This window comes from Ranitomeya imitator, chromosome 1 (assembly GCF_032444005.1).
Source record: "Ranitomeya imitator isolate aRanImi1 chromosome 1, aRanImi1.pri, whole genome shotgun sequence".
NCBI classification, from domain to species: Eukaryota; Metazoa; Chordata; class Amphibia; order Anura; family Dendrobatidae; genus Ranitomeya; species Ranitomeya imitator.
This window is the reverse complement of record NC_091282.1, coordinates 765,894,583-765,915,772: the sequence shown is the minus strand read 5'-3', so window position 1 is coordinate 765,915,772 and position 21,190 is coordinate 765,894,583.

The following is a 21,190-nucleotide window of genomic DNA, read 5'->3' as shown; positions in this document are numbered from 1 at the left end:
TTTCTCTGAGGCAAGGTAGGCTTATTTTCTATCTTCAGGCTAGCTAGTTTCGCAGGCTGTGCCGAGTTGCATAGGGAGCGTTAGGCGCAATCCACGGCTGCCTTTAGTGTGGTTGGAGAGGATTAGGGATTGCGGTCAGCAGAGTTTCCACGTCTCATAGCTCGTTCTATGTTATTGGGTTATTGTCAGGTCACTGTATGTGCTCTGACTCCTATGTCCATTGTGGTACTGAATTACAGATCATGACAGTACTGGAGGCCAATAGTACTAATGTTTCTCAATAGAGGGAAAAAAGAAGTTCTGAGACCATTTTTTTTTCTCTGCACTGTGTTTTGCCTTTTTTTCCTCCTAGACATTTGGGTGGTTCAGGACACAGGTGTGGACATGGACATTCAGGGTCTGTGCTCTTCAATGGATAATCTCGTTATAAATGTACAAAAGATTCAAGATTTGGTGGTTCAGAAGCCTATGTTAGAACCAAGAATTCCTATTCCTGATTTGTTTTATGGTGATAGAGCCAAGTTTGTGAATTTCAAAAATAATTGCAAACTGTTTCTGGCCTTGAAACCTCGCTCCTCTGGTGACCCAGTTCAACAAGTGAGAATTATTATTTCTTTTTTGCGTGGCGACCCTGAAGACTGGGCATTTTCCCTTGCGCCAGGAGATCCTGCATTGAGTAATGTTGATGCGTTTTTCCTGGCGCTCGGATTGCTGTACGATGAGCCTAATTCAGTGGATCAGGCTGAGAAAAATTTGCTGGCTCTGTGTCAGGGTCAGGATGAGATAGAGGTATATTGTCAGAAATTTAGAAAGTGGTCCGTACTCACTCAATGGAATGAAGGTGCGCTCGCAGCTATTTTCAGAAAAGGTCTCTCTGAAGCCCTTAAGGATGTCATGGTGGGATTTCCTATGCCTGCTGGTCTGAATGAGTCTATGTCTTTGGCCATTCAGATCGGTCGACGCTTGCGTGAGCGTAAATCTGTGCACCATTTGGCGGTATTACCTGAGCTTAAACCTGAGCCTATGCAGTGCGATAGGACTTTGACCAGAGTTGAACGGCAAGAACACAGACGTCTGAATGGGCTGTGTTTCTACTGTGGTGATTCCACTCATGCTATCTCTGATTGTCCTAAGCGCACTAAGCGGTTTGCTAGGTCTGCCACCATTGGTACGGTACAGTCAAAATTTCTTTTGTCCGTTACCTTGATCTGCTCCTTGTCATCGTATTCTGTCATGGCATTTGTGGATTCAGGCGCTGCCCTGAATTTGATGGACTTGGAGTATGCTAGGCGTTGTGGGTTTTTCTTGGAGCCCTTGCAGTGTCCTATTCCATTGAGAGGAATTGATGCTACGCCTTTGGCCAAGAATAAGCCTCAGTACTGGACCCAGCTGACCATGTGCATGGCTCCTGCACATCAGGAGGTTATTCGCTTTCTGGTGTTGCATAATCTGCATGATGTGGTCGTGTTGGGGTTGCCATGGCTACAAGTCCATAATCCAGTATTAGATTGGAAATCCATGTCTGTGTCCAGCTGGGGTTGTCAGGGGGTACATGGTGATGTCCCATTTCTGACTATTTCGTCATCCACCCCTTCTGAGGTTCCAGAGTTCTTGTCTGATTACCGGGATGTATTTGATGAGCCCAAGTCCAATACCCTACCTCCGCATAGGGATTGTGATTGTGCTATCGATTTGATTCCTGGTAGTAAATTCCCAAAAGGTCGACTGTTTAATTTATCTGTGCCTGAGCACGCAGCTATGCGGAGTTATGTGAAGGAGTCCTTGGAGAAGGGGCATATTCGCCCGTCATCGTCGCCATTAGGAGCAGGGTTCTTTTTTGTAGCCAAAAAGGATGGTTCACTGAGACCTTGTACAGATTACCGCCTTCTAAATAAGATCACGGTTAAATTTCAGTACCCCTTGCCGTTGTTATCTGATTTGTTTGCTCGGATTAAGGGGGCTAGTTGGTTCACCAAGATAGATCTTCGTGGTGCGTATAATCTTGTGCGTATTAAGCGAGGCGATGAATGGAAAACTGCATTTAATACGCCCGAGGGCCATTTTGAGTATCTAGTAATGCCATTCGGACTTGCCAATGCTCCATCAGTGTTTCAGTCCTTTATGCATGACATCTTCCGAGAGTACCTGGATAAATTCCTGATTGTGTACTTGGATGACATTTTGATCTTTTCGGATGATTGGGAGTCTCATGTGAAGCAGGTCAGAACGGTGTTCCAGGTCCTGCGTGCTAATTCTTTGTTTGTGAAGGGATCAAAGTGTCTCTTTGGTGTTCAGAAGGTTTCATTTTTGGGGTTCATCTTTTCCCCTTCTACTATCGAGATGAACCCTGTTAAGGTCCAAGCCATCCATGATTGGACTCAGCCGACATCTCTGAAAAGTCTGCAAAAGTTTCTGGGCTTTGCTAATTTTTATTGTCGCTTCATCTGCAATTTTTCTAGTATTGCTAAACCATTGACCGATTTGACCAAGAAGGGTGCTGATGTGGTCAATTGGTCTTCTGCTGCTGTGGAAGCTTTTCAAGAGTTGAAGCGTCGTTTTTCTTCTGCCCCTGTGTTGTGTCAACCAGATGTTTCGCTTCCGTTCCAGGTCGAGGTTGATGCTTCTGAGATTGGAGCAGGGGTTGTTTTGTCGCAGAGAAGTTCTGATTGCTCGGTGATGAAACCATGCGCCTTCTTTTCCAGGAAGTTTTCGCCTGCTGAGCGAAATTATGATGTGGGTAATCGAGAGTTGCTGGCCATGAAGTGGTCATTCGAGGAGTGGCGTCATTGGCTTGAAGGAGCTAAGCATCGTGTGGTGGTCTTGACTGATCATAAGAACTTGACTTATCTCGAGTCTGCCAAGCGGTTGAATCCTAGACAGGCTCGTTGGTCGCTGTTTTTTGCCCGTTTTGACTTTGTGATTTCGTACCTTCCGGGCTCTAAAAATGTGAAGGCGGATGCTCTGTCTAGGAGTTTTGTGCCCGACTCTCCGGGTTTATCTGAGCCGGCGGGTATCCTCAAAGAGGGAGTAATTGTGTCTGCCATCTCCCCTGATTTGCGGCGGGTGCTGCAAAAATTTCAGGCTAATAAACCTGATCGTTGCCCAGCGGAGAAACTGTTTGTCCCTGATAGGTGGACGAATAAAGTTATCTCTGAGGTTCATTGTTCGGTGTTGGCTGGTCATCCTGGAATCTTTGGTACCAGAGAGTTAGTGGCTAGATCCTTTTGGTGGCCATCTCTGTCGCGGGATGTGCATACTTTTGTGCAGTCCTGTGGGATTTGTGCTCGGGCTAAGCCCTGCTGTTCTCGTGCCAGTGGGTTGCTTTTGCCCTTGCCGGTCCCGAAGAGGCCTTGGACACATATCTCTATGGATTTTATTTCAGATCTTGCCGTCTCTCAAAAGATGTCAGTCATTTGGGTGGTCTGTGATCGCTTCTCTAAGATGGTCCATTTGGTACCCTTGTCTAAATTACCTTCCTCCTCTGATTTGGTGCCATTGTTCTTCCAGCATGTGGTTCGTTTACATGGCATTCCAGAGAATATCGTTTCTGACAGAGGTTCCCAGTTTGTTTCGAGGTTTTGGCGAGCCTTTTGTGGTAGGATGGGCATTGACTTGTCTTTTTCCTCGGCTTTCCATCCTCAGACTAATGGCCAGACCGAACGAACCAATCAGACCTTGGAAACATATCTGAGATGCTTTGTTTCTGCTGATCAGGATGACTGGGTGTCCTTTTTGCCTTTGGCTGAGTTCGCCCTTAATAATCGGGCCAGCTCGGCTACCTTGGTTTCGCCGTTTTTCTGCAACTCTGGGTTCCATCCTCGTTTCTCTTCAGGGCAGGTTGAGTCTTCGGACTGTCCTGGTGTGGATACTGTAGTGGACAGGTTGCAGCAGATTTGGGCTCATGTAGTGGACAATTTGACCTTGTCCCAGGAGAAGGCTCAACGTTTCGCTAATCGCAGACGCTGTGTGGGTCCCCGACTTCGTGTTGGGGATTTGGTTTGGTTATCTTCTCGTCATATTCCTATGAAGGTTTCCTCTCCTAAATTTAAACCTCGTTTCATTGGTCCGTATAGGATTTTTGAAGTTCTTAATCCTGTGTCTTTTCGTCTGACCCTTCCAGATTCTTTTTCCATACATAACGTATTCCATAGGTCATTGTTGCGGAGATACGTGGCACCTATGGTTCGATCTGTTGATCCTCCTGCCCCGGTTTTGGTGGAGGGGGAGTTGGAGTATATTGTGGACAAGATTTTGGATTCTCGTGTTTCAAGACGGAAACTCCAGTATCTGGTTAAGTGGAAGGGTTATGCTCAGGAAGATAATTCCTGGGTCTTTGCCTCTGATGTCCATGCTCCCGATCTTGTTCGTGCCTTTCATATGGCTCATCCTGGTCGTCCTGGGGGCTCTGGTGAGGGTTCGGTGACCCTTCCTCAAGGGGGGGGTACTGTTGTGAATTCTGTGGCAGAGCTCCCTCCTGTGGTCACAAGTGGTGCTTCGGCTGATTCTCTCTGTGAGCTTCCGTTGATGGAGGAAAGTGGTACTGCGGCTTCTGAGTTTCCTTCCTCAGGTGATGTGGTGAAGTCGTTAGGTGCTGCTCTATTTAACTCCACCTAGTGCTTTGATCCTGGCCTCCAGTCAATGTTCTAGTTTTGGACCTGTTTCCTCCTGGATCGTTCCTGTGGCCTGCTGCTCTGCATAGCTAAGTTTCGCTTTGCTTTTTGTTTGCTGTTTTTTTCTGTCCAGCTTGCTTATTTGTTTTCTCGTGCTTGTTGGAAGCTCTGGGACGCAGAGGGTGTACCTCCGTGCCGTTATTTCGGTATGGAGGGTCTTTTTGCCCCCTTTGCGTGGTTGTTTGTAGGGTTTTGTGTTGACCGCAAAGTTACCTTTCCTATCCTCGCTCTGTTCAGAAAGTCGGGCCTCACTTTGCTAAATCTATTTCATCTCTACGTTTGTCTTTTCATCTTAACTCACAGTCATTATATGTGGGGGCTGCCTTTTCCTTTGGGGTATTTCTCTGAGCCAAGGTAGGCTTATTTTCTAACTTCAGGCTAGCTAGTTTCGCAGGCTGTGCCGAGTTGCATAGGGAGCGTTAGGCGCAATCCACGGCTGCCTTTAGTGTGGTTGGAGAGGATTAGGGATTGTGGTCAGCAGAGTTTCCACGTCTCAGAGCTCGTTCTATGTTTTTGGGTTATTGTCAGGTCACTGTATGTGCTCTGACTCCTATGTCCATTGTGGTACTGAATTACAGATCATGACAAGGGAGGTCAGTTGATTCAGTCCTCAGTCTCCAGGTCTACGTGGCTAGCTTATAAATCGGCTTGGGTAATCTGGGAAAGCTGGTCTGGGCAATGGGGAGGGGTGGACTCCGATAGTGACAGGATGCTGGTGGTATTGTTTTTAGTGGGGAAAGCGGTGGAGAGGGGCTGGTCTGTATCAAAAGTGAATACATTTATGGCCGGATTGGCTTTTGGCTTTAAGCTGCAGGGATCGGTCGATATTACAAAAAAAATTGTGATAACTCAGGCTCTGAAGGGTTTTCGGAGTGGGAAAGTTAGTGTTGACAAGCGCAGACCCATTTCGTTCAGTTTGTTAGCTAGGTTGGGAGAAGTAGTTGGGAGAATTTGTGGTTCTCAGTTCAAAAACTTCCCTGTTTAGGTTGGCCTATTCTTGGGCATTCTTTGGGGCGTTGAGATTGGGGGAGCTGGTGTCCCCTAGCAAAATTAGGCAGGAGGTTTGTTGGCGGAGGACGTTGAATTTTGGGCAGGAGGCATTTTCTTTTTCATTCGGCGGTCAAAAACTGACAGGTGTGGAAAGGGTAGGCGGGTGGTATTAGGGAGGGTCGATGGATGTTTGATGTGCCCACAGCGTTGTTTAGAGGAGTATTGGAGTCTGTGGTCTGGCAGATCAGGCCCGCTGCTTTGTCACCAAGACGGGACCTTCTTGTCACGTTTTCAGTTTTCGGCGGTTTTGAAAAAGATTTTTTTGGAGTTGGGACTCGATTCGGGGTCATATGGGTCTAATCGATACTTGACTTACGTACGTTGTTAGGGTTTTCTTCGGGGTGTATTGAGTTGTGGTGCTATGTAATTGTTGTTCTGTTTTTTAGGTCATCCCCCGTTTTTGGCCTGGATTTTCGGACATTCGTTCGTGTATTGGGGTGCGTCGCGGGCGGACGACAGGCCAGACGGCAGGCAGTTAGGTTTTAGCCGACATACTGTTGTGATTCGATGGTTGGGTTTTCGAGGTATGTTATGGAACAGAGTGTTGCCAGAATTTTCCCGGGCTGTGCCTTTGGATAGAGCTCCAGATATTTTACTGGTACACATGGGGGGAAATGATCTAGGTACAAAGCCGGTTTGGGAATTGATTAGGGACATCCGTTTGATTTTTTGAGGTTATGGGTCTCTTACCCTGGGGTTATGACGGTGTGGTCTGATATTGTACCTAGGAAACAATGGAGGTTGGCCCGATCTTTGAAAGGCATTAATAGGGCCAGGATAAAACTTAACAGGGCGGTGTCAAAATTTGTATCCAGGAATGGGAGAATTGCAGTGAGGCATTTTGAGCTGGGGTCGATGTCGGTAATTTTTGGAGAGAAGATGGCGTGCACCTGAATGATATCGGTATTGATTTGTGGGCGCTCGCCCTGCAGGAGGGAGTCAAAAGGGCTTTCGCTGTGGTGGGGCACTCACGAGCCTGAGGGGTCAGAGCTGTTCGTGGTTGGTGGGGGGTGGGGTTCTTGGAGTTGGTAATGTTTTATTGGAGGAAGGTCAATTGGATGAGGGTTGATCTGGCTTGTGGTTACGGGCTCTGGACGGGGATTGTCCTCGGGAGCTTTGGGGTTTTTTGGTCTGCCCTGAAAAGGGTTACATAATGCCCTCAAGCTGGTGGTCACGGCTGAGTGTAAATAAGTGGTGATTAAAATAGTTTGGGGCATTTTTTGCCTATAGATGTGATGCCAGATGTTTTTGCTCCAAGAACCCTCCCCTCAAGTTTTTGCAGATATTTTTTGTTATAATTATAATAATTATTTGTTATTTGTTAATAAACTGGCCGCTGTGGCCAAAACTTTCCAAAATAATTTAACGTGTTATGTTTTTATTGCATAATTAGGGTTAAGTTGGAGGGTGGCGGAATTGGTTTGGTCGCAAATAGCTGGTTTAGTGGAAGGGATTTTGGAAAGGATCCCAAATGGGCTATACGCGGTCAAGATGGGGGCTGGAATGGACGCAGCTTGATGGAGGCCCCCCATGACTGCGTTGCCACGGGAGGATTGTCCTCATATTGTTTAAAAGAGGCTTTGAGTGGGGATTAGCTGTAAGGGAATGGGGGAGGAGATTGGGGGGTGGGGACGGGCGATAAGGAGTGGGAAAAGTGTGGGAAAGTGCCATTAGCAAGATAGAACACAGCGGGAAAAGCCCACCCACCCTCCCTCTTTTTTCTGGGATGTGTGTAGTTGGTTTTTCGGGGTCGGTTAGCCAATTTTAAGGGAAGGGTCATGTTATTTGGTTTGTATTTTTCAGATATTTTTCATTGTCACAGTGGCAGGTTTGGCGGGGGGCGGGGTTCTTGGAGTTGGTGATGTTTTATTGGAGGAAGGTCAATTGGATGGGGGTTGATCTGGCTTGTGGTTACGGGCTCTGGACAGGGATTGTCCTTGGGAGCTTTGGGTTTTTTTTTGTGTGCCCTGAAAAGGGTTACATGGTGCACTCGAGCTGGTGGTCACGGCTGAGGGTAAATAAGTGGTGGTTAAAATAGTTTGGGGCTTTTTTTGCCTATAGATATGATGCCAGATCTTTTAGCTCCAAGAACACTCCCCTCAAATTTTTGCAGATATTTTTTGTTATAATTATAATAACTATTTGTTGTTTGTTAATAAACTGGCCGCTGTGGCCAAAACTTTCCAAAAGAATTTAACGTGTTATGTTTTTATTGCATAATTAGCATTAAGTTGGGGGGTGGCGGAATTGGTTTGGTCGCAAATAGCTGGTTTAGTGGAAGGGATTTTGGAAAGGATCCCAAATGGGCTATACGCGGTCATGCATACACCAGTCTAAAACATCCAGAAAAGTTTGTGCTCTGTAACTTCAAATAAACTTTTTTTCATTTGTAATATCCAATTCCTAGCATATATTGATCCTGACATTGGCCACTGGCTTTCTTATGCTAATTTGAAGACCCTCTTCACTATGCTTGTAGATTGACAGACAGGAGAGCAAGAGCAGAAGAATAAAGATGTGCTCCCTCTTCCTATAGAGACAAAGACCCGACCTCCACTTCCTGTAAAAAGAAGTTCGCTAAGTATTTAAGTCTTGACACAGGAAGAAACAGTTCTGTATTGGAACATCGTAGCACCATCCATCATGATCCTCATAGGTCCCTGCCTCCCTAGCTGGCATGCTTTCCTGCGCTGAAACAGTCCTTCCATTTTATTTTTGTTCCGCCCTCCTAGCTATGTCACATAGAGAGACACTGCAGGGTTGTAGACGACAAAGTGCTTCGATATGTGGCCAAAAAGTAAGAATTTCCATTCCTTTTTCCAAAAATTTTGACTTTTTCACCAACATTTTGACCTTTCACTAAAACTCCATACAACTTTTGAAACTACAGCAAATGTTGTAGACATAGCAACGCCACCATTTCGAAGAACACTCCGAATGCATATGTTGTTGCACCCATCTACATTTATGCAAAAATACTAACATCCCCTTTATGTGCCGCAGGCGACAAATTTTTGGATTTGCTCAAATTATTCACTCTAAAACCCTGAGATACATTAAGAAAGAGTGGCTATTTCTGTTCTCGGAACAAGAAAGAAACATCTTGTGTCAAGTGCTTTGCCCAGTCACAAAAATCTCGGTGTGAGGCTTGAGAAAGGAAATGTCAAATTATTGCTGATGCTGTGAGGAATGTTTCTGCACTTAAAGGAAGATATTAGAAAGCGAACGGAGGAAGTTTCATCCTCAGATGCCTCTGGTGGTGCCGGACCTGTCACAGAACCTAATAGAGTAAAAAGCCTTGTCGACACCTTACCAAGCGATGACGCTGATGGCTTTATTCATCACTAGCTTTCAGGTTTGGTATATGTTTTCTATTTCTCATCTCTCAATGTCAGGCTAGTGTGCATAAAGCCTTCCATGGAAAACTATCCTCAACCTGAAAGCCTACTGTAAACTTTTATATTTCATCTCTGGGTCTAAAGTAAGTGATACCCTAAACTATGTCACTGTAAGGGTTGCACGTGTGGTTGCGTCCATTAACACCAGTGAAAAGGGTCCCTGGGTGTGTGTGATAATGTCTCTTTTGCAACTTTTTCTTATGGATCTCATGTTGCTAGATTGTAGCTTAGTAAGGAAGGAACCACTCTGGGAAACAAATATAACTTATAATCTATGGAAGAAACAGCTGGAACAATAGGTAGCATAAATCACACTTGACTTTTACATCTTTGCAGTTGCAGGTGGCAGCACATATCTCTTGAGTGACATTACAGAAGCACAGCATTTCTCATCAAGGCCCTCCATCTCCAACTAGTTTCTTTTTTAGCTCACTCCCATTCAGTACTCATGCAAACCTAGAATCCCTTCAGGCCTTCACTATTGCCCCCAGGTCTGGTCTACACATAGCCTATGTCCCTTCAGTCTCCTGTGCCGTCTCAGGGTCCCCACTGAACCATAGCTGTATTTTGGATATAGCACTTTCTGTACTCCAGAGGTTGAGCTTTTCAGTCTACTCGGTACCGGGTCCTGCGGTTCACAGGGGGATGTCAAGGTGGCTGACCCGGTCCGTGGCCCTGGGATGTCCGTTTAAAAGGGAAAGGTCTTTAAAGGGATATAGTTCGTGACGCCACCTGTGGTATTCGGTCAAGGTGACCGACGCTGCTTTAAGGGGGTCCGCTGGGGTGATGTTATGGCAGCTAGATGGTATACCTTCCCACAGGTGAAGTATGTCCCCAGGGCTTCCCGGTGTATAGATGGTGGTATAGTGAGAGGCGCAGAGAAGAATGAGGACACAAGGTTGCAGCCTCTTTACCTTTACTGAAGACTTCAGCATCCACAGTCCAGAGCACCAGATCGCAGGGCAGGCAGAGTCCGGCCCGTTTGGAGGCAAGTCCAGAGTCCCCTTTGTCCAGATGGAAATCAATAGCCTTCCCTTGCGCTGCAGTGTTGTAGTTCCTTACTGCCGAAATCTTCACATAAGGTCCTCACAGATGTAATGTCTCTCTCTCTGTCCCCCGTATAGGATAGGACAAACCTGTATGACTGGTGGCTTGAGGCGGCTTATAGGGACTCTATCATGCCCCAGCCTCTAAGGGGTGCCACTGTGCCTCCTGGGTGTAGGGCGGACAGGTAACGTGAAATTAGCTGTTCTGCCGGTCTCTGGAGCAAGGCATAAAGGTCGTTACTCCCTCGGTGTTCCGGCTACCGGGCTTCTGCGCCTCAGAAGGAGGAAGGAGGCAGCCTGTGTAGGGCTGGTCCCCTTCTGGTATCCTTTGCTTTGCTACGACTTCCTTCACGCTCACTGCAATACAGTTCTGCCTTCGATGTGTTTTCCCGGGAGCTGTAGCACTTTAGGCTACATGGCTCCTCTGCTTCCTTTCCCTCTGTCTCCCTGACAGGAACTGAACCCTTTCCCTCCAGATCAGGATGTTCTTATAGGGAAGTTCAACTTAAACAGGCTTAGAGCTCCCCCGTCTGGTCTGGAGTGTGAACATGTTGCATACATTGTGTTACCTGACAAAGAGTTCTGCTTCATTGCCTCCAAATGTAGCATCACTCTCCCCGAGAGGAAAGCAATACCACTGTGACGACCAGGACCCTGGGGCACCGCACACTGATTTGCCTGCTCCAATCCAGCTTGGATTGTTTGAAAAAAGAGGTGGATTATTTACCACCCTGGCTCTATAAGGACATGTGCAGGCATTTTATTAATCCATGACTCCACCTTAATTATAGTCTCGAAAAAAATCCGGCACACTGTTTTTCCAAACACGGTGAAATTTATTAGAAATGTAAATTTATTTCATTTCGTATTCAAGCAAAATGCGCACAAAAAGGACCAAAAAGGTACATAAAGTAGGTATCAAGATCCACATGAGGTAGGTATCATATTGAAATATGAAATATGATACCTACCTCATGTGGATCTTGATACCTACTTTATGTACCTTTTTGGTCCTTTTTGTGCGCATTTTGCTTGAATACGAAGTGAAATAAATTTACATTTCTAATAAATTTCACCGTGTTTGGAAAAACAGTGTGCCGGATTTTTTTCGAGACTATTAAGATATTTATCCTGAGCACCTGTATATAACAGTCTGAGCCACTCCTTATCTGCTCTGCATCCACCTTAATTATATCAGAACATACTGGGCATAAAAAAGAGCTCCCCCAATAAACTTATTAGATATGGAATTATGGAATAATAGCAGAGCAAGAGAGAGCATCCAAAATTGTTTTATATGGATTTTGGACACAACAAACCTCCCATGAATATACTATTGGAAAGGACTCCCAATGTCTAGATCAACAGGTAACTTACAGGATCTTCCTCTCATCAGGTATGCTGGGGTACAGTTGGTGGAATTCACTGGGATGTGTTTGTACATGTCTACCAAGTTGGGCAACTTTGCTGGCCATAAGTTCCGTTCCTACACAGGCAAGGTCTTCAGTAAGTCGATTACCACTTGGTTCATCTTTTCACACATCCCGTTGGTTTGTGGATGATACAGTGTCGTTCTGATCTTTTTACACCCGTATAAAGTGCAGAATTCCTGGAAGACTTCCGCTTCAAAGTCTGGTCCTTAATCAGTCAGTACCCTTTCTGGGTACCCGTGTGGTCTACAGAAGTACTGCTGGAAGGCTTTGGCTGCTGTCCTTGCTGTCAGATCTTTGACAGGCACAACTACCAGAAATCTAGAGTAAAGGTCCACGATGGTTAGGGCGAAGACATAGCCTGACCGGCTGGGTGTTAGCTTCACGTGATCTAGCGCGACCAGTTCGAGCGGTCGTTGAGTGATGATTGGCTGTAGAGGAGCCCTTTGGCTGTCACGGTCCTTTTATCCGCAGTGGGCCAGGACTTCACTTCTCTCAGAGCCGCTCCAAACAGTTGGCCTGTTACCATGTGAACCTTCTGTGGCTCTGTCAGGGGATAGAACTCAAGCAGGCTGCAGATCCCTTCTTTGAAGTCAGTTAATGTATTCGATTCTCCAGAGTATCGCGGGAGCCAGGCTGCTCCAGGTATGTATGGCATGGAGAAGGGCATTATGGCCGCTGTAGCCGTGGCGGTGTCCGGCTGGCTGATGGAAGCGGCAAGCTCTGCGGGACCCGGCAGCGGTACAAGGCCCGCGGCTGCGCCTATTGCAGGACCTGGAGGCACTTCTAGGTCTGCGGCTGCGACCGCCACTACTTCCCTTCCCGGATCGGGCATGGCCGTTTCTCCCCTCTGCTAACCTGGTGGAAGTCGGGGCTCCTCTCCGGAATCGGCACTTTGCAGTGTCTCTTCTGGCGGCTCTGCTGCACGGCGTCTCCACTTTCGGCTTTTCAGGCAGCAGCACGGCACCTGTCTTCTTGCTTCGCGCTCTTTTTGGCTGGCTCTGCCCACGAAGGTATGACCCCTCCCCTCGCGCTCCACACGACGCAGCAATGATGGATTTTGGCGGCAAATCGCAACACACAGTCTTTAAGCAAATCACAAATACAGTTCTTAGGCGCACATGACCTGATTTTCAGGCTTAAGTAGATCCTGTTCATGATACCAAATTGGATCGCCCCCAGAGTAGGGCAATGGGATACTCGGCACCGGGTCCTGCGGTTCGGGGGATGTCACGGTGGCTGACCCGGTCCGTGGCCCTCCGGGGTGTCCAGTAAAAGAGTTTATATATGGGCAAGGTGCAGTAAAGAACGAGGAGACAGGTTTGCAGTCTTTTACCTTGTTTACTGAAGACTTCAGATAGTATCCTCAGCTCGGAGCGCCAGATGACAGGGCAGGCAGAGTCCGGTCGGTCTGAAAGCAATTCCAGAGTCCCCTTATCCAGGTGGAAATCAGTAGCCTTCCTTCTAGTGCCTGTGTGTTGTAGTACCTCCCTGCTGAGCTTCTCGGTAAGGTCCTTACAACTCTTGTTGATGTTCTATATGTTATTTCTTCCTCTCTGTCCCCCAGATGGTGTGGATAGGACAAACCCGTATGACTGATGGCCTGAGGCTTGTTTATAGGGACCCTTGAGATGCGCCAACCCCCACAAGTTGCCACCGTGTCTTCTTAGGTATTAAGTTAGGGCAGCTGGAATTGACTGTCCTGCCGGTCTCTGGAGCAATAAAGGCACAGATGATTGGCCTCGGGGAGAGGCCAATCATCTGTGCCTTTATAGCCTTTTTCACTAGGCACTGCTCCTAATAGCCAGATTCCTACTCCACACTGATGAGGGGCAAACACCCCGAAACAGCTGTCTTTCCTTCATAGGATGCTGCCCTTCCCGTGGTTGTTCCTTCCTGGGGAAAGGCCTGGCTATTCACTGCTTGCGTCGAGAAACACGTGATGGTGTCTCCGCAGCTTCTTTACAGGTCTCTGGAGCAAGGCTTAGAGACAGTTGCTCCCTCGGTGTTCCTGGCTACCGGCTTCTGCGCCTCAGAAAGGAGCAGCTTGTTCCTGGCTGATCTCCCTCTGGTATTTGTCTCCTGTGCTCTGCTTTCCTGCACACTCTCTGCAGTATGTTCACCTTTTAGTGTCTTTTCCTAGGAGTTGCAGCACGTCATGCCAGCAGAGCTCCTCTCCTTCTGACTGCCTGACAGGAACTGAACCCCTTTTCCCTCCAGATCAGGAAAGGTCTGTCTGGAGGGTTGAGTGAGAGAGTGGAAAGATGATGAATTCTGTTTTAGTCATGTTATGTTTTAGAAATCTAGCAGAGAAGATGAAATAGCAGACAAGAGTCTGGTTAGTGAGGAGGTGATATTGGGTCCAGAGAGGTAGATCTGTTTGTCATCAGCATAGAGGTGATACTGAAAGCCATGGGACTCTATGAGCTGTCCCAGGTCGAAGGTGTAGATGGAGAAGAGTAGGGGATCTAAGACTGAAGCTTGGGGGTTCACCGACACACAGGAGGCGAGATGAGGAAGTGGTGTGTAAGTGGGAGACACTGAATGTCCGGTCTGTTAGGTATGACAAGATCCAAGATAGGGCCAAGTCTGTGATGCCAAGAGATGAGAGAATCTGTAGTAAGAGGGAATGGTCCACTGTGTCGAAGGCAGATGACAGGTCCAGGAGGAGGAGGGCAGAGTAGTGTCTCTTGGATTTGGCAGTTACAGGTCATTGGTGACTTTAATCAGGGCAGTTTCAGTGGAATGGTGAGATTGTAAGTGAGATTGTAAGCGGTCAAAGAGGGAGCAGGAGGAGAGATAGGAGGATAGTTCAAAATGGACGTGTTTTTCCAGTACTTTGGAGGCAAAGTGGAGAAGTGAAATGGGGCGATAACTGGACAGAGAGGATGGTTCGAGGGAGAGCTTTTTGAGGATAGGTGTGATCGAGGCATGAAGCATGAGGGGAAGACACCAGTTGTTAATGATAGGTCGAGGGAGGTGTCATGTCATTGCATTGTTACTGTTTTGCTTCTGGCTGTGGAAAATCTTTTTCTTCCTGTACACTACAAAATACAATCTGTCCTCACATTTTTTAAATGCTCAGTGTGCTAATAGGTTGATTCCCAAGGTGAGTGATTCATATTGAGGAATAGCCTTGAAGAAGATTTCCCAATAAAAGAGAAACCGCATCATCCAGCTCATAAATAGCGGTCTCTTGGCCAATAAATATGCCAAACAGCATCATGTGAGCGCCATGACAGCTGAAAGAATATGAAATGAAGATCACAAGTTCTATCAGTTCTAGCTCAACAAACACCACAGTGGAGGTGGCTCGCAAGCTTCATAATGCAGTAGTGAGATCAGAGACATCCATGTAAGTACCTTGTAACGCACGTTATACAAGTCTGAATGGTGGCCCGAAAAACATGAAGAAGCCTCGACTTCAATATCATCATAAGAAGCGTTGGCTCAAGTTTGCAAAACAATACAAAAAGTGGACAGTAGAAGATTGGAAATGGGTGATTTGGAGCAATGAAACAAAAGTCAATAAACTAGGCTCTGATGGGTGCCAATGGGTCTGGAAGAAGCAAGGGAAAAAGGGGCTATAGGATTGAGAAATTGAAGGAAATGTCAAGTTTGGTGGAGGAAGCCTGATGATATGGGGTTGTTTCAAAGCTAAAGGCGCTAAATACTTGACCAGGATCAATGGTGTCACTGTTTAACCCCTTCATGACCCAGCCTATTTTGACCTTAAAGACCTTGCCGTTTTTTGCAATTCTGACCAGTGTCCCTTTATGAGGTAATAACTCAGGAACGCTTCAACGGATCCTAGCGGTTCTGAGATTGTTTTTTCGTGACATATTGGGCTTCATGTTAGTGGTAAATTTAGGTCAATAAATTCTGCGTTTATTTGTGATAAAAACGGAAATTTGGCGAAAATTTTGAAAATTTCGCAATTTTCACATTTTGAATTTTTATTCTGTTAAACCAGAGAGATATGTGACACAAAATAGTTAATAAATAACATATCCCACATGTTTACTTTACATCAGCACAATTTTGGAAACAAAATTTTTTTTTGTTAGGAAGTTATAAGGGTTAAAATTTGACCAGCGATTTGTCATTTTTACAACGAAATTTACAAAACCATTTTTTTTAGGGACCACCTCACATTTGAAGTCAGTTTGAGGGGTCTATATGGCTGAAAATACCCAAAAGTGACACCATTCTAAAAACTGCACCCCTCAAGGTACTCAAAACCACATTCAAGAAGTTTATTAACCCTTCAGGTGCTTCACAGCAGCAGAAGCAACATGGAAGGAAAAAATGAACATTTAACTTTTTAGTCACAAAAATTATCTTTTAGCAACAATTTTTTTATTTTCCCAATGGTAAAAGGAGAAACTGAACCACGAAAGTTGTTGTCCAATTTGTCCTGAGTACGCTGATACCTTATATGTGGGGGTAAACCACTGTTTGGGCGCACGGCAGGGCTTGGAAGGGAAGGAGCGCCATTTGACTTTTTGAATCAAAAATTGGCTCCACTCTTTAGCGGACACCATGTCACGTTTGGAGAGCCCCCGTGTGCCTAAAAATTGGAGCTCCCCCACAAGTGACCCCATTTTGGAAACTAGACCCCCCAAGGAACTTATTTAGATGCCTAGTGAGCACTTTAAACCCTCAGGTGCTTCACAAATTGATCTGTAAAAATGAAAAAGTACTTTTTTTTCACAAAAAAATTCTTTTCGCCTCAATTTTTTCATTTTCACATGGGCAGTAGGATAAAATGGATCATAAAATTTGTTGGGCAATTTCTCCCGAGTACGCCGATACCTCATATGTGGGGGTAAACCACTGTTTGGGCACACGGCAGGGCTCGGAAGGGAAGGCGCGCCATTTGACTTTTTGAATGGAAAATTAGCTCCAATTGTTAGCGGACACCATGTCGCGTTTGGAGAGCCCCTGTGTGCCTAAACATTGGAGCTCCCCCACAAGTGACCCCATTTTGGAAACTAGACCCCCCAAGGAACTTATCTAGATGCATTTTGAGCACTTTAAACCCCCAGGTGCTTCACAGAAGTTTATAACGCAGAGCCATGAAAATAAAAAATAATTTTTCTTTCCTCAAAAATGATTTTTTAGCCTGGAATTTCCTATTTTGCCAAGGATAATGGGAGAAATTGGACCCCAAATATTGTTGTCCAGTTTGTCCTGAGTACGCTGATACCCCATATGTGGGGGTAAACCACTGTTTGGGCGCACGGCAGGGCTCGGAAGGGATGGCACGCCATTTGGCTTTTTAAATGGAAAATTAGCTCCAATCATTAGCGGACACCATGTCACGTTTGGAGAGCCCCTGTGTGCTTAAACATTGGAGATCCCCCAGAAATGACACCATTTTGGAAACTAGACCCCCAAAGGAACTAATCTAGATGTGTGGTGAGGACTTTGAACCCCCAAGTGCTTCACAGAAGTTTATAACGCAGAGCCATGAAAATAAAAAAAAAAAATTATTTTCTCAAAAATGAACTTTTAGCCTGCAATTTTTTATTTTCCCAAGGGTAACAGGAGAAATTTGACCCCAAAAGTTGTTGTCCAGTTTCTCCTGAGTACGCTGATACCCCATATGTGGGGGTAAATCACTGTTTGGGCACATGCCGGGGCTCGGAAGTGAAGTAGTGACGTTTTGAAATGCAGACTTTGATGGAATGCTCTGTGGGCGTCACGTTGCGTTTGCAGAGCCCCTGATGTGGCTTAACAGTAGAAACCCCCCACAAGTGACCCCATTTTGGAAACTAGACCCCGAAAGGAACTTATCTAGATGTGTGGTGAGCACTTTGAACCCCCAAGCGCTTCATAGAAGTTTATAATGCAGAGCCGTGAAAATAATAAATACGTTTTCTTTCCTCAAAAATAATTATTTAGCCCAGAATTTTTTATTTTCCTAAGGGTTACAGGAGAAATTGGACCCCAAAAGTTGTTGTCCAGTTTCTCCTGAGTACGCTGATACCCCATGAGTGGGGGTAAACAACTGTTTGGGCACACGTCGGGGCTCAGAAGGGAAGTAGTGACTTTTGAAATGCAGACTTTGATGGAATGGTCTGCGGGTGTCACGTTGCGTTTGCAGAGCCCCTGGTGTGCCTGAACAGTAGAAACCCCCACAAGTGACCCCATTTTAGAAACTAGACCCCCCAAGGAACTTATCTAGATATGTGGTGAGCACTTTGAACCCCCAAGTGCTTCACAGACGTTTACAACGCAGAGCCGTGAAAATAAAAAATCATTTTTCTTTCCTCAAAAATTATGTTTTAGCAAGCATTTTTTTAGATTGACAAGGGTAACAGGAGAAATTGGACCCCAGTAATTGTTGCGCAGTTTGTCCTGAGTACACTGATACCCCATATGTGGGGGTAAACCACTGTTTGGGCACACGTCAGGGCTCGGAAGTGAGGGAGCACCATTTGACTTTTTGAATACGAGATTGGCTGGAATCAATGGTGGCGCCATGTTGCGTTTGGAGACCCCTGATGTGCCTAAACAGTGGTAACCCCTCAATTCTACCTGCAACACTAACCCCAACACACCCCTAACTCTAATCCCAACTGTAGCCATAACCCTAATCACAACCCTAACCGCAACACACCCCTAACCACAACCCTAACCCCAACACACCCCTAACCCTAACCACAACCCTAATTCCAACCCTAACCCTAAGGCTATGTGCCCACGTTGCGGATTCGTGTGAGATATTTCCGCACCATTTTTGAAAAATCCATGGGTAAAAGGCACTGCGTTTTACCTGCGGATTTTCCATGGATTTCCAGTGTTTTTTGTGCGGATTTCACCTGCGGATTCCTATTGAGGAACAGGTGTAAAACGCTGCGGAATCCGCACAAAGAATTGACATGCTGCGGAAAATACAACGCAGCGTTTCCGTGCGGTATTTTCCGCACCATGGGCACAGCGGATTTGGTTTTTCATATGTTTACATGGTACTGTAAACCTGATGGAACACTGCTGCGGATCCGCAGCCAAATCCGTACCGTGTGCACATGGCCTAATTCTAAAGGTATGTGCACACGCTGCAGAAAATGCTGCGGATCCGCAGCAGTTTCCCATGAGTTTACAGTTCAATGTAAACCTACGGGAAACAAAAATCGCTGTACACATGCTGCGGAAAAACTGCACGGAAATGCAGCGGTTTACATTCCGCAGCATGTCACTTCTTTGTGCGGATTCCGCAGCGGTTTTACAACTGCTCCAATAGAAAATCGCAGTTGTAAAACCGCAGTGAAATGCGCAGAAAAAAACGCGGTAAATCCGCCATAAATCCGCAGCGGTTTAGCACTGCGGATTTATCAAATCCGCAGCGGAAAAATCCGCAGAGGAACAGAATACGTGTGCACATACCGAAACCCTAACCCTAGCCCTAACCCTAGCCCTAACCCTACCCCTACCCCTAACCCTACCCCTAACCCTACCCCTAACCCTAACCCTAACCCTACCCCTAACCCTAACCCTACCCCTAACCCTACCCCTAGCCCTAGCCCTAACCCTAACCCTAGCCCTAACCCTACCCCTAACCCTAACCCTACCCCTAACCCTAACCCTATACTAACATTAGTGGAAAAAAAAAAAATTCTTTATTTTTTTATTGTCCCTACCTATGGGGGTGACAAAGGGGGGGGGGGGGGTCATTTATTATTTTTTTTTATTTTGATCACTGAGATAGATTATATCTCAGTGATCAAAATGCACTTTGGAACGAATCTGCCGCCCGGCAGATTCGGCGGGCGCACTGCGCATGCGCCCGCCATTTTGGAAGATGGCGGCGCCCAGGGAGAAGACGGACGGGACCCCGGCTGGATCGGTAAGTATGATGGGGTGGGGGGGACCACGGGGGGGGGATCGGAGCACGGGGGTGGGGAATCGGAGCGCGGGAGAGGTGGAACGGAGAACGGGGGGCGTGGAACGGAGCACGGGGGGCTGGAACGGAGCACGGGGGGGTGGAACGGAGCACCGGGGGGGTGGATCGGAGTGCAGGGGGGGTGATCGGAGCACGGGGGGGTGATTGGAGCACGGGGGGAGCGAACAAGAGCACGGGGGGGGAGCGGAGCACTGGACGGAGGGGAGCCGGAGCAGTGTACCGGCCAGATCGGGGGGCTGGAGGGGCGATCGGTGGGGTGGGGTGGGGGCACATTAGTATTTCCAGCCATGGCCGATGATATTTCAGCATCGGCCATGGCTGGATTGTAATATTTCACCCGTTATAATAGGTGAAATATTACAAATCGCTCTGATTGGCAGTTTCACTTTCAACAGCCAATCAGAGCGATCGTAGCCACGAGGGGGTGAAGCCACCCCCCCTGGGCTAAACTACCACTCCCCCTGTCCCTGCAGATCGGGTGAAATGGGAGTTAACCCTTTCACCCGGCCTGCAGGGACGCGATCTTTCCATGACGCCACATAGGCGTCATGGGTCGGAATGGCACCGACTTTCATGACGCCTACGTGGCGTCATGGGTCGGGAAGGGGTTAAATTTTTAAATTGTCTTAACTTTTACTGAATTTATTGTCTGTACATGTCCCTGCTTAATTGTAAAGTGCTGCGGAATATGTTGGCGCTATATAAATAAAAATTATTATTATTATTATTATTATTATTAATGGTGGTCTCAATGCTGATCTGTATGTGAGTATCCTAAGTTACTTCATACACTCCAGTACTATGGGTATGAAAAGGACAATATAGTGTTCCAGCATGCAGCACTATAAAGCATATGTAGAGATTGGCAATGGTTCAGTGACAATGAAGTAGAGGTGCTGGATTGTCCCTCACAGTCCCCAGACCTCAACCCAATCCAATACTTGTGGGTAGAGCTGAAGATAAGCTGTATACATACCCAAGTGAGGTGACCAGTATGCACCAACTTTGGGAACATGTGGAAGAGACCTGAGATCAGATTTTGGTCGAGACATGATTGAATCTGATCAAGAGCAGCTCAGAAGGATTCAGGTAGTAGTGAAAGCCAACGAGGGATTTACAAAATACTGACAAAATAATAAAAATTAAAATTTATATTTTTAGGAGTAAAACAGTAACAATGCAATTACATGACAATAATCTGCATAACTAATCATATGCTAAATAGTTGTAAGTGAAATTTATGTATGAGATAGCCAAGATGATTGTCTATAAAATGATGGTAGTCTCAAATTAGAAACAGTTGTGGATGGTGAGTTACAGAGCCTGAAAGTCAAAAGTTCAAAACATTGTCACTGTTTTGCTCGTCAGTGTACCTCCAGGAATCACATCATTGTTGAAATGAAGGATTTCCCAACTTCTGCCCTGCCTGATAAAGAACCATCTGTTTATTATTATACCATGGCGCTTTACATGTGAAAAAAGGGGGATACATAGGCAAGTACAATAAACATGAACACTACAAGGCACACACAAGTACAGAAGGAGAGAGGACCCTGCCCGCGAGGGCTCACAGTCTACAGGGTTCTGTGCACGTTCCATTCCCTTCTGTAGGAGTTATGGAAACATCAGAGCAAGTGCGACCACCTCTCTATTTTTTCTTAGCCTGGAGGCTACGGCCAATAATCAC